Consider the following 12,799-nt stretch of genomic DNA (forward strand, 5'->3'; position numbering starts at 1 on the left):
TATACTTGCAGAAAATTTAATGGGATAAAAAAATCTGTTTAGTAAAAAAAATTACTCCCAGTGCAGCTGATAAAACTGCTCTTATTGCTGGATAGATCTTCAGAATATTTTCTAAAAATGTAAACAGTGTGGATGTTTCACTTCAGATACTAGAAATTCAGAATATATTGTAAGTATCATTTTCAAACATAAGATGTTCAAAAAGGCAGTTCCAGCTCCAAGGCCAATCTCATTAGTTAGAAACCACATGAACAGTAGGATGAAGGTTCATCCCTACTGTTTTAATAAGAGGTCAATGGAAGGCCAACTTAATTTCCTTCAGACTCTGCTCAATGGCATTAGTTAGTGAAATCAACCATTCTTTAAGTCCAAATTCAGTTATTTCAAGCACTAATGTTCTTCTGGCATCAATGAGAAAATCCATCTGAAACAAGTATTTTAATTTCACTAATATAATTTTATAATTCAGAGACTTACCAAACTCCCAAGTTACATGTCTCCAAAGTCACAATATGTGAATTGATACTGAAATAATAGATTTCTGTTTTGAACCTTTAGTACTACAATAGAATAATTATTTCTGATAATTTTCATGGTTTCTCATACATGACAAAAAATACCTGATAGCTCTTTTAAAAGTTTTAAGTGATCAAAAATGCAGTGTAACTCTATGAAATTGTCATGGTTTTATGATTCTTGCTATCAGTATTCCATATCATAACATCATGTAAAGCACGGGGAACAGAGAGTTAATACTCCAGTTCCTTGGACTGACAACTTTCTGGATACCTGGCTCTCAGAAGAGAAGAACTATGTATCCCAGAGGATTTTGTGTTCAGAGGGGAAAATCCATTACGGCAGGAAGTCACAGGGCTTGCTCTCTCACTCGCTGCCTGGCAATGTGTGGGTGTGCTCCCCAGCCACGTGTCTTCTGTTCAAAATAAGGCTTTCAGTTTTGAGAACTCTCTCACTTTATTTGATTTATTAGCCTCAATTCCAATTATATTGTATTTTATTGTATTATCTTGCATTCTGATATCATATTTAGTAAAATTATTTTTCCTCCTCAAGAGGAATCCAGCTCCCATCTCCCTACCCTCCTCCTTTTTCCCTCTCCTTTTTTGGAGCCAGTGGGCCTGCAGGCTTGCTGCACTCTGTCACAGACAAAGTTTGATCTAGATAACTCCGTGAAAGAAATAAACATACAAGTTCCAGTCCAGTAAACTGAAATTCTCAGCTCAAACTCAATATATATGGTTCACTGATTGCCAGTAGCTTGAGATTTTGTCCTTGTAATATTTTTTCAAACTAAATTCTCTGTATCCCATTAAAGTCCAGTTCTAGTAGGTACTGTTTTGCATGGAGACAAAACCAAAACTGGAAGTGAGCTTCCAATCTGCTCTTTCTATGCAATGTCCTTCTAATTTGCTTATCAAAGGAATCAACATATCAAACACAAAATGCTGAAGGAGAATCTAAACTTTCTGTGTCTCCTCAGACAGTACTTTGAACTAATAATCTTCGTGAGAAGAAAAAAGGTTTTTAAAGATGCCCCATATCATAAATTTGGAAATGACGAAACCAGTTTTGCTCCCATATCTGAAGTTTACAAATCATTAGATGTTCAACAATCATATTTGCAAACCGGTTTCTACTGAATTCCCATACAAAAGTATTACATGCTTGTTAATTTCCGACTCAGAAAAAATGAAGAATGGGAAATGTGGCATTAAAATACTTGGTTTTCAAATCTTATTAGATATTTTGGAAGGATTAAAAAGGAGATCTGTCCTTATGTTCACCTTATGTTCAATTTTTTAAAGCAGCTTTTCATTCTGCCATCATTTTGTGACAAATTGCATGGCTAGTAGGCAGACAGAAAGAAAGCTGTTCAGAAGGCTAAGAGGAAACAAAAAAATATTTTGATAAAGTATGACAGCTGTTTAATCAGGACAAAAATAAAGTCTTCAGTTAATGGTTAAGATTTAAGAGTCAAGAATAAAAGGCAAAAAAATGCAGAAGTGAGAAAGGATGAAGAACAGATGAGCCTTACCTGTTATTACTGGGCAGTAAATTCAGCAGTATTGTCTCTAACAGAATCACAGAATATGCTGAGTTAAAAGGGTCCTACAAGGATCACTGAGCTCAACCCTTGGCTCAATCCTATAGGAAAATTCTAACCCATTGCCTGAGCACATTTTCTAAGCGCTGCTTGAACTCCAGAAGGCTTGTTGCTATGATCACTTTACTGGGGAACCTGTTCCGGTGGCCAAACAGTGTTTGTTCTCAGTGAAGAACTATTTCCTAATATCTGATCTGAACTTCTCCCGAAAGACTCTTAAACTATTCTCTTCCATTTATCATTCGTCATCAGCAAGAAGAGATCATCAGAGCCACTCTGCTCAACCTTCCAAGGATTTCAGAGGCTAAAATTAGGTCACCCTGCCTATCCTTCTCTACGCTGAAGAAGTGGTCTTTCCTCATAAATCACGCTCTTTAGCTCTTTCATCATCTTTGTTTCCATCCTTTCTAATCCATTCTAATATTTTTCTATCCATTTGATGTTGTGGGGCCCCAAACTTCACACAGTTCTCAAGCTGAGGCTGCACCAGTGCAGAGTATAATGGCAAAACCACTTCTTTCAGCTTGTGAGAAGAGCAAAACAAGATTGGAGTACTAAGGAAATAAATAAGAGGGACTATACTAATAAAGAGAACCACTAAAGGCAAATGCTGTAAAACAACACATAAAATAATTTCTAGTTTAAGCCAACATTTCTGTAGGTATCAATTTTTCATAAAACATTCACAGTGTAATTTTCCTGCATTACCATCTTAGTAGGCAAAATTTCTCACCCCCCAAAATATCAGCTAGAAGAAGAAAAAGTTTCTGCAATAAAGCAGCTAAAGCCCTATAACAAACAACGGAACCTGCAACTCTTGAACCACCGAAGGCTTATAATGGTATCACAAGGGATTTCAAAGTTTTTTCCATCTATGGACTGTTTTCATCGACATTGATTTTACAATCAGTGAAGTGTCAAAGAACAAACAAATAGGCAGAAAGCAGATCGGTTTTCCTGGTCTACCCAGGAACATTGATGGAATGAGGAAAAAAGGCCATGTTTTCCTATAGGCAGTACTAGAAACAATGGTTAGTATTGGGTCTCAGAAACAAACACTTCAGGGCTGCAATGCCTTTCCAGTGATATGTTCCCAGTAGTAGTGTTCTCAGGGTTCAAAGTAAAGCTCTACTATTTCAGGTGCTATGGTATTAAAATCATTGGCCTAGACTTCCAGAAATGCCAGTTAATTTGTTCTGAATTACAATATGCAGTCACATAAACTTTCTGGTTCTCGTTCCTTAATCTGTAGAATTGCATTAATCTTTCCCTCTCCCAACTCCTTTTTAATTTTCTTTTAGCTCTTCCTTTCCCTTTTAGACTTTGATTTTTTTATCTCCCTTTAGTGTTTCCTTCTTTGAATCTATGGTTTCTGCAGTTCCAGGGCTCTCTTGTCTCAGTAGAGGCCTCATCTACATAATTGGACAAATAGTAATGACATGGGGCCATTTCCTGCCCTGTTTGAGAATAAATGACAGCAGATGCATCTAACTACCTTAAAGTGTGTCTTCACTGAGCTGCAAGGGTCAAAGCTTTTATCACCTTGGGGTCATCAGCCCATTATTACTGATTAATGGAGCACTCACCAAAACAAGGACATTGTGAGTAGTATGGCACAGAGCTGTCATATTAACTTTCTGAAAGCCTTCCAAGCTGTGCATTAAAAGTTAACTAATAAACAGCAAATGACAAGCTTAAAGGAAAAGCACCTTTTCTCCATTAGGCCAAAATAAAAGGCAGATATATGTGGAAGAAAGAAGGAAAAAAACACACTACCTTATTATATCTTTAAGAGCATAACAATTTCACAAACTTGAAGCCTGGCAAGCAACTGAGATAGATGGCCAAATCATAAGGAAGAGCATGAGGGAAGATCTTTGCAATATCTCTCTAAAATCCCCTTTTTTACATCAAAGCACATGAAATATTGGAAGGAAATTGAGGCAAAGATGGAACAGGAAGAAGAGTGACAGTATATTGAAAGATACACTCATCTTCTGCTACACATAGTTACCCTTCCCTTGCTTCACACATTACAGAAAAGTTGTTGTCCTTGTTGATAATGAGCTAATCTGACATTTTAATCTTGGGTCTGAATGGAAATCAAAGCAAGGATCAGTGTACCTACAGTATGCTCTCTAAAAGAAACCATGAGACAAATCCTGGAAGAATACACTGTTCCAGCTGTAGCCAAAATTTTTCAGGAGAGCATCCTGACATTTGATGAGCATCTTCCCATCATCATTTTTCCAGTGCAAATTCCATAATCCTCCTTGTTGACCAACTTCTGCCAGATTAATAATCAAGAATGCCTGAGTTTGGATGGAAATATACATGTGGGTGAACCAGCAGACTTAGGAAGGCAGCAAACTTGTTGTCAGCTGTGTTTAATTCTTACTTGGCTGACCATGTTGTCAGGTGAAATCTCCTGAGACACAGGAGCTTGCATGGTTAAGTTAGCCAGCAAGCAGGAAGATGGTGAGGCAGAGCCTTTCCTCTTGCTTTAGTTTGTGTGAAGCTTAAAGGCTGAGAATACTTTTACTCCAGATTTAACATCTAAGTACCTGATATATTAAAGTAGATTTTTTTTTTCTAATTTACAGACAGATAATTAAAAAATAATAATGGATTCCTAGTCCTTAATTTGTTACCACCTTTGCTTATCTTAGTTTCACCTAGCCTTGAGAGGCTTCTTTAGTTCTATTCCCTGGAAAATAAAAAAGGCTATGTTCTTCATGTCCCTAATCTGTCATGTTATGGAATAATCTTGATACCCTGTTCCTTGACTGATTCTGTCAAACTGTTAAGTAAAGCCCATATAATACCCATTTTGAGTCTCTTCACATTTTGCATGCAGTAGAACTCTCTGAAGCAAATGAATTAGTAAGTATGTAATGTGACAAAGGAAGAGAGAGCAGTGTTCAATGCTGTTACTCCTCCTGATGCAGTGTTCACTCGTGGTTCAAACAAATTGTCTAGGACTTGAGTATGTGAAGTCACTGCAAAAGGAACATCACAACAAACTGCATACCACCATTAAGTTCCAGGTACCCAAGAAGTAGCCTCCTCCGTACCTATGCAGCTCTACAGTGGTCAGAGAGAAATTGATGATAAACAGCCCTGCATAAGTGTTCAAAACAGGGAATTGTTATTAAGTGTATGTAATAACACACTGTGAAGGATTATGCCTGAGCCTGGGGATTCCAACCTGACTTTATCTTACTAAATGACTAAATGGGTGATACGTGAGCAGAATCAAGACTTCATGTTATCATCTTTCCTTGTTGACTTTCAGGCAGATAGTGCCATTTTTTCCTATTCTGAATAACATTTGTAGTTCTGTTTAGTATATTTGAATGAAAATGAAAAAAAATACCCTGCAGCTACATATAGGACAAACAGGGAAACACAGACAGGTCTATTCTATCCTTTAGTGCCTGCATGTGATTTTTTTAAATTTCTTTGCAGAGAATTCACTAATGTTGAATAGTATATTTTTCTACCTGCTATTCATTAATGACAGAGGAATGCATAGCATCCCAAAAGCTATGTGGTTTTTCTTTGTTTGTTTACACAAGCATCTGTGATCTTCTGGAGTTATTTATAAAAATTAGAGGGGTTTTAATAATTTGTTTCCTTTCTTCCTGATTCAGAGATAAAAGAGAAAAAAAAAAGCTTGTTCAGTGGCCCAACTGTTTAACGTCATCCTTAATTACATAAATTATAATTGTCATTCAGTGCACAGCAGGCAGTTCTGTGGCAGGTGTATATTGTATTTGCCCTTAAGGTCATTCCATCACAAGAGGAAGCTAACTCATTTTTTCAAAAGAATACAAAATGGACTAGTCACATTCACTTTTTTCCTTAGAAAATGGTTATCTTTGGATTCCCTCCAAGGTGTCTTACAATTTGCCTTTCACAGACTTCCTGAAACACCTTGCATCTGGACAGCAACCAGGTACATTTTTTGTACGATCTGTGGGCTCTTAACTCAGACCCATGGAAAACCCACTGACACTCAGATTAAATATGAGAGATGCACAAAAGCATGCAAGCTGTGGAAAGAACAGAACCTGGTATGACTGAAAACCAACCAACCAAAACAAACCTTTCTGCCCAGTGCTTTAAATGGTAATGAATATCTCTGAGGATTTATTTTATTTTTTTCTCTTTCTACTCCCTGCCCCTTGGAGCTCATTTCCTTTGTTACTGCCTCAGACTGCACCCTTGTTGCTTACGCCCTATGGTTCACTTATCAGAGGACATAAGCAGAACAACATTTGGCTCAGTTATCACTCCTCCTTGTTTCCTAATCAAAAGAGGATGTATTAGACGTAAGTTGTGGTAAGAGAAAAGAGCTCTGCAGGAGCTTTCATGCCATGCAGTCCTCTTCTACTTAAGGAACACTATGTGTGGATCGAGAAGTCAGTGGATAATAATTGCTAGTTGTTCCTTTACAAATCTTAAAAGACTTCACATTTAAATATTCGACATAAATAAAAATATTAAAAAGTACCTGTGAAAATTACTATCTGACAAAATTCTGTCTTAAACCACTTCCCTCAGACAAAAATTGTATTTACCCACTGACATTTAACTCTAAGAATATGTATTCCTAGCCATGATTCAGCCATACTGTCTGTGCAAATTCAAATATATTACATTCTGAAAGCTACTGATCAATGACACACAAAGCAAGAGGGCTAAAGCCAGCCTTTCAAGGACAGGCGAGGAAAACTGTGAGATGGAAACTTCAGGTTATTCATTTTGATGAACAAATAAGTATAATTATGTAAAAAAAATCTTCTAAAAGTCATTTCTTTAAGATGTTGTGAATGACAACAAAAGACTTTCTCTTATGTGGGCAGTACAGCTCTACAACAACAACTGCTTAAGTGAAAGCATTTTGTAAATATACAATCTAGTTATGGTGGCTGATGATAAAGTAGAAACGCCTATTTTTGACATTATTGAGGTATTCTTTTGCATAAAGAAAATCTCCTTTCTACAAAACAAAAGGTGATAAAAAAGCGTTTATGGGATTAAATACTGAAGTTCCAGATTATAAAATACCATGTTTGAAAGACATTTGACAATGTTTTATTTTTCATTTCAGTAAAGTTAATTGAAGATCTGGAATCATGCACATGTTTTAAAAGAGAACATATCAGAATTTTGATTTTAATATACAGTGTTTCCCCCTCTATTTCTCCTTTTCCCATCCCCCAAGGCGGATCAAATAGTTATTAATCTTTAGCTCTTCAAGAAGAAACAGTGTTGGGGAAAATAAGGCTGCTTACACATTTTGTAATTCGGCATGTAATTGCCCAGAGGGGCTTTTATTACAATGCATGCAATAGATAAAATTAATCCCTACAAGTATGTCGTGTTATTTGTTTAAGGTAGGAAAATTGAGCTCAGCTCTCTGGAGGCAAACCGGAATTAGAGTAGTGAAATCTTATTCTGCACCAAAGATATCTTGACAGTATTCTCCATTTCTGTTGCTCTGGTTCTAGGGCTGTTGATCAGCCTTTGCTGCTTTTCCAAAAGCTCTTGTTACAAATGCATTGCTAACATTTCACATACCTATGTGACCTGTTCCTTTCCACTCTCTGGTGGGAAGCAATGCTTTCAGTGTCTTGCAAGACATGATTGTGTGAGGCTCCTTGACTGTTGGCACAGTGTTAGCTTTTCTCAGAGAAACTTTTTCCAACTCTTTCCTAACTATTTCATATTGCTCTCTCATGCAGCAGTACAGTAGTTTTATTTATCTATGGGAGAGAAGACACTGATCTGAGGAAAATAATGATGCTCTTTAATTTACTACACTTGTTCTCCTGAGTCTTTAAATGTCGGCATGTGAACAGTTTTGAGGAAGACCAAAGTGCTCACAGAGTGCTTACAGGGATATTTTCCTGATCTGAAACTAAACAAATATTGGTTCATATGTGTCTCTGGACTAGGGCCTTATTCTGAAAACAAACTACTTACTGCAGTATTTCATCCAAAAGAGATATTCTAGTTTTCTGTTATGATTATGGAAGACTGAACTTACTAGTAAGTAAAAACCATTCCTAAGTGTATTCCTTGAAAAATCTCCTTAATGGATAAAGGGAAGCCTCCCAAAATAAGACTTCTTTGCAAATGTTCAATTAAGTATAGGATTACTGAGTCAAAGCAAGCATCCAGAGTTGTATAGTGCCTTGATCTGCTAATACTAACTTAATACTAACTTCACTACAGCTCTTTCATAATTGAACTTTATATGACTGCTCCTCTGAAAATGGTGCCTGCTACTTTACTCCATTGGCTCATGACATGAGAGGTGGATGTTAGTGCTATGGCAGTAGGGGTTGAACCTTCCTACCACTAGAACTAATAAAGTTCTATTTTGTTAGTTTTTGACAGATGGCAGTAGAGAGGCAGGCAGCCTGACAGAATGACATCTGGAATGGAACTGTGCATGAAGCAAAGGTGCGACACTGAACTCCTTCGTCTGGAAAAAATTGCACCCACTGGCATACAGTGACATTTGCTGAATATTTATGGAGGCCAAACTGTGGATGTGAACACAATGAGGTGGTTGGCGTTGTGTTACAGCAGTGATGACAGTGACAATGGTCACCTCCAATGGTGCAAATTTTTATGAGTACAGCATGCAGGCTTTTGTGTATTGCTGGCAAAAATGCATAGTTACTGGTGGTGACTATGTGAAAAATAGTGTTTTGTAGCTAAGAATTTGCTATATCATATACATGTTGTTGTTTCCATGAAAATAAATAGGAGGCATTACTTTTGGAGCAACCTATGCATATTAGCTACTGAAGAATTATAATTAGATATAATTACCCTCTAATGTAAGAATGAGCTTCTTTCAGCCAGCCAGGCTTCCACTGAGCCCAGCAAATGCAAGCATAAAAGTGGATTAGCTTTGTAAAATGTTAATTGTTAATGAAACTGTATCATAGATGTAATAATATGAGAAGTCTTCTATTTTAATGTGCATCATTTGTGTCACTGATATTAATCGTTTAATCTTAGAATCATAGAAGCATGGAATTATAGAATTATAGAATCATAGAATAGCTTGGATTGAAAGGGACATTAAGGAATCATCTAGTTCCAACCCAACTGCTGTGGGCTGGTTTCCCCCCACCAGATCAGGCTGCCCAGTGCTCCATGCAGTCTCGCCTTGAACACTGCTGTGGATGGGAAATTCACAGCTTCTCTGGGCAGCCTGTGCCAGAGCCTCACCATCCTCTGAGTGAAAAAATAAAAGATTGCTGCAAATATCTAACATAAAACTCCTTTTTTTTTAAGTTTAAAAAGCATTTTTTCCGTCTTCTATTGCTATCAGACAGTGTAAATAGTCTGTTATCCTCCGTTCTGCTCATAAGCTCCCACTGAGTACTGAAAAGCTGCCATGAGATTTCTACAGAGCCTTCTCTTCTCCAGGCTGAACAAGCCCACTTCCATCAACCTTTCTTCATAGGAGAGGTGCTCCAGCTCTCTGAGGATCCTCATAGTCCTCCTCTGGACCTGCTCCCACAGCGCTTGCTGTTCTTTTGCTGGAGACCCCTGATCGATGCATTCCTCCAGATGGGGCACTATGAGGGTGGAACAGAGGGAGGCAATCACCTCCCTGCCCTGCTGGCCACCCTCTTTTAATGCAGTCCAGGATACTACTGGCCTTCCAGGCTGCAAGCACATGCTGCAGGCTCATGTTATTTTTTTTCATCTATCAGAACCCCAAAATCCTTTTCTGCAAGGCAGCTTTTAATGAGTTCTTTTCCCAGACTTTTCCCAGTCTGCACTTATGACTCGGATTGCCCTGATGCAAGTGCAACAGCTTGCATTTGCCCTTGTTCAACCTCAGTGTGATCGTATAGGTCAACTTTTCAAGTGTATCCAGATCCCTTTGGATGGCACCCTTCAAACCCATAAGATAATTTTGTGGCATGGACCATATTTAAGGCCTTGCAGAAGTCCAGATGACACCAGTTGCTTTTCCTTTGTCCGCTAACGCTGTCACTCCATCAAAGAAGACCACCAGGTTTATCAGGCACAATCTGCCCTTGGTGAGGCCAGTCTGGCTTTATCTCAGCTTTACAATACATTTATACAAATGTGAAAGAGAGAAACCCCTGAGTCCTTCTCTCTTGCAGAAAAAGTACTGCTGTTAAAAAAGAATTGGTCCCCAAATTACTGAGAGATTACCTTGGTAATTACACTGAAGGATTCAGAAATTATTTTGGTTCATTATCATCCTTCTTTTATAGGGTTCCATTAACTTTGAATTGTTTCATTATCTCTGTGTAATTTTTTACGTCTCTGAACTTTAGGGTACTTTTTAAGTTAGTTCTCTGCCACTAGATAAAATCTCAGGCTCTTGTTTTCAATATTTATTGATTTGTGTGTGCTGTAAATTTCTGTTTAAATGCTACTGGGCCCCACTGTGCTGCATTTGAAGACACTGCAAATAAAGGACCAGGGACTCAGTCTTCTGTGTACACCCTGAAATAAATGACAGAGATCATGCTGAGAGATAGTGCCAATCACATGCTTATGAATAGCACATTATCAAGGCCTATTCCAACTAATTACGGCAAACAGAAATCAAATATTTATCGTTATAAATATCAATGTACTTTGTGAATTACATTTTTGAGTAAAAATGTCATTTATGAAAATCAATACTCCATTGCTCTCTCCTGACAGCTCGATTGTATAAAAAGAGGCATGTAAATCTAGAGTTGAATAAGACTCTCTGCAATACATCTCTTTATTAATGCAGGGCCAACATTTTCTTTCGAGTTTTTAAAAATTGGTGCCATAATTTAAGAGTACATTCTTCTGAGTATTTTGTAGGAATATAATATAACATCAGGGACATGCGTCTCAAAATTTTGTATTTTTATCCACCTTTTAAAAGCTTATTTTTATTTCAGTCACATAACATCAACAGCCCAAGAATGAATAAAGGTTAAGTGACACATAAATACAGTATTTTCTGCTTTCTTGGATGCTTTCAGCTAAACATGGATAAAGCAGTTACTTTAAATATTATTTTGTTTTTTTTTTTTTTTCCATATAGAGGTACATTATTTATAGACCATTTTGACCATCAATGAACAGAAATGTGCATATTAACTTTCATGTTGAAATGATGATCTTCTAAATTTATTTGAAAGATCTCATCTGAAGGATGTTTCTTTGATGGCTAAACAAATGTATGCAATAACAAAATAGCTGTAAAATTAAGCTGTAAAAGATTTTCTATTAATGAGCACTATTTTAAATAATTTCCTCTAAAAGATATTCATGAGATAAATCTTCACCAATTCAAGGATTTGTAAAGTACTTATTGTCTGATAACTTAGAGTGATAGCTGTTACATCTGTGCTTTACAGTTTACATCAAAAGACAACATTCTGTCTTCCCACATGTGTTTCTCAGGTAGAAAGTTGGTGCACACTTCAAGCTACCATAAATGAATGTCCTGAAAATGTATTTTAGCTTACTTTCGCCATAAGAATGAATCAAATACATATCTATTTACTGTACTTCACTGCTATATATTACTTGTGACAATTCAGTCATTTACAATCATGAAATAAATGGTGGCCTTGGAAATACAGGTGGATGGAGCTAGTATCAGTACTTTTCTTGTATGCTCATTTGACATGCAAAATATTCTGTATTTGAATGAATGAGAAATGGAGAGCAATACAATTCCCACTTATATGTAGATCAGATAGCAACAACTCCATACCTTCACTAAAATATTACACAACCATCTCCCCCCAAATTAAAGCCCCAAATAATCAGAAAGCTTGTGTATTTCCCACTAATAAGTCTTTCACTTTGATTATCAGTATCATTAGAATAAAAGCCAAATTAAATATACTCAAAAGATCATAGATATGACCAATTTTATATTTATAGTCACACTTGCAGCAGACTTCAATATAGGTTCTTCATTAAGTAGCAAATTTTAAATAATGAATAATGCTGCAGACAAATTATGTCTGAAATATCTGACATTTTAGTTGGTCTTTCAAGGAAAATGATACGAAAACAGACTTGAAAGAAACCAAAAGCATACACAAAAAATATTTTCTCCCTTACACTTTGAAAAATTCCCAGGAGAGAAGCAAAATCTTATAGACTTTGAACTTTCGGATGATATTTGATATATTAGACATAAGTGTTCAGCATTGATATTGAACAGAATAATACCAAGAAGAATAAAATTGTGCTTAAAATCTCTAATTTTGCAGGGAATAAATATTTTAAAATAAAAATATATTCAAACAAAAATTCTGCCAAGTGCTGTTTCATTGTGGATTTCTCTTTATTACACTGCTTTGCATCCTGAAATTTCATAAATTGAAGTTCTGAATTTCTGAATAAAAAAGAAACATGTACAGATGTTGCTATTAAAGTTGACAAATTATTTTGACTTTCTGCAATCTATGGAAGACATGGAAAATACAGTATTTGAACTGACCAAACAATTATTATTTTCGATTGCTATTGCAGGTTGCCCATCTAATGTAAGTATATTCAGCACAAAAAAAGCTGCAGTGAAATAAGTGTTTCATGTTAGATGGATCAAGTTATTTTCACCTAAAACTCATATTACAAATGAAACCACAGAGTAAACCACAGAGTTTT

This window comes from Meleagris gallopavo, chromosome Z (assembly GCF_000146605.3).
Source record: "Meleagris gallopavo isolate NT-WF06-2002-E0010 breed Aviagen turkey brand Nicholas breeding stock chromosome Z, Turkey_5.1, whole genome shotgun sequence".
Taxonomy (NCBI): Eukaryota; Metazoa; Chordata; class Aves; order Galliformes; family Phasianidae; genus Meleagris; species Meleagris gallopavo.